Source organism: Lolium perenne, chromosome 2 (genome assembly GCF_019359855.2).
Source record: "Lolium perenne isolate Kyuss_39 chromosome 2, Kyuss_2.0, whole genome shotgun sequence".
Taxonomy (NCBI): domain Eukaryota; kingdom Viridiplantae; phylum Streptophyta; class Magnoliopsida; order Poales; family Poaceae; genus Lolium; species Lolium perenne.
Window position 1 is genome coordinate 96,414,953 of NC_067245.2, and position 1,768 is coordinate 96,416,720.

Here is a 1,768-nt window from a genome sequence, read left to right on the forward strand (position 1 = left end):
CCTAGCTACTACAAATGATAGTTCATAACACGAGGCTCCCTAGCTACTTCGAATTGCAATTTAACATAACGGGGTCGTTCAACAAACGGGAATCAAAAAGGGTTCGAGAAACATGGGATCATAGGGGTTCTTCTTCTTCACTTCTTCTTCTTCACTTCCACTACTTCACTTCTTCTTCACTTCTTCAGTTCTTCTCAAATGGTGGTGTTGCCTCTGGCTTCCCACACTGCGTCTGCCCACTCTTGCCTCTTCATCTTCCAGGCATCATTGTCGCATGCTTCCCCGCCATGGACGGTCTCACTTCATCAAAAGTGACAACCTCTTCGAAGAACTCATCCTCGCCCCAACCTAGGATCCAGTTGTGAAGAATGCAGCAAGCAAGGACCAACTTTACCTGAGTGTCAAACGTGTGGAACGGTTTCTGGTCAAGGACCTTGAACCTGTTCTTCAATGCAGAAAGGCCCTCTCAATGGTGACTCTAAGGCTTGAGTGTCTGAGATTGAACAACTCTCTCGCATTTAGAGGTCGGTGCTTCGCAGAGAACTCGTTGAGGTGGTACCTTGTTTTCCTGAAGGGAGGTAGAATTGCAGGTCGGCATGCATATCCAGCATCTCAAAGGTAGAACTTACCGTCAGGGATTTGCAACCCATCAGGTCTTGACCAGCTATCGGCCAAGATGCTGGCATCATGAGCTGAACCCTCCCACCCAACAAGCACGTAGGTGAACCTCATATTGAAATCCACAGTTGCTAGCACGTTCTGGTTGGTGTAGTGCTTCCTCCTGCGGAACGCTGTAGACAATGATCTCGGTACATTTGCAGTCACATGAGTACCATCAATAGCCCCAGTGCAATCCTATAAAAAGATTAGCACACAATCATGTTTCCGACAGTAGCACACATCTGATAGGTAGAAGGAACATGATTTTGTACTCACCCTGAAAGAGGGGAACCACCTGTAGCTGTTCTTGATCTTGCTTGGTGTGTTCATTGACGCTGGCTTGATCATTTCACCTCTGAGCTCCCCAATTGCGTACAATACCTGCTGGAAGTACCGAGCGATAGTCTTCGTGGATCGCCTGAATGTGTTATGGATGACTCTGAACCTCTGGTTATGACCGATGACATGAAGAAACATTGCGACTTGTTTTTCGACAGAGGTGTGGATGCTATCCGCCAGCAGTCCTCTTTCCCTGAACGTTTTCACAAGTGCATAAAAAGGGGGCTCTTCTCATCCGTAGTATCTGGATGACCTCTACGTCGTTGCGGTTGTAGATGTTGTTTAGGTTGGTAATCCTCTCCTGATCTCGGTGTATCATAGGTCCGTAAGTCACACGAGGATAAGCAGCATGCCTAACTGCTCTCTTGTGCACCATCCAGGCTTGTACGCAAATGATGAGTGATGTGGCGTGATGCACAAGCTGGAGCTGGTCGGTCTACTCAAACAAGATCTATGCATTACGAACGGTCTTATCGAACCCAACTAGTTCTACGAACATAAATCCAACACTACAGTAGAGCAGAGGAGTTTCCCCTTATCTCCGTCATGGCGGACGATGGACACGGCCGAAAGCCGCCGCAGATGTGCGTAGGCTCCGCCGCGGCTGGAGAAGAGGACCCTGGTCCGGCGCCGGAGACCGAAGGTAGATGCGCGCTGCCAGATCTGGGTCGCCGCCGCCGCCATTAAGGAAATTGGGGGAATGCAAAATTTGAGAGGGGGCTAATGGAGAGGGTAACCGAAGAGATAGGTTACCCCTACCTTTGCCGCG

The 1,768-nt window shown here is 49.3% G+C and overlaps 1 pseudogene; it reads right to left on the bottom strand.

Moving 5' to 3' along the window:
• Window positions 1–250: 250 nt before the first annotated feature.
• On the bottom strand, window positions 251–1,375 carry LOC127328734 (protein ALP1-like; annotated as a pseudogene).
• Window positions 1,376–1,768: the final 393 nt, after the last annotated feature.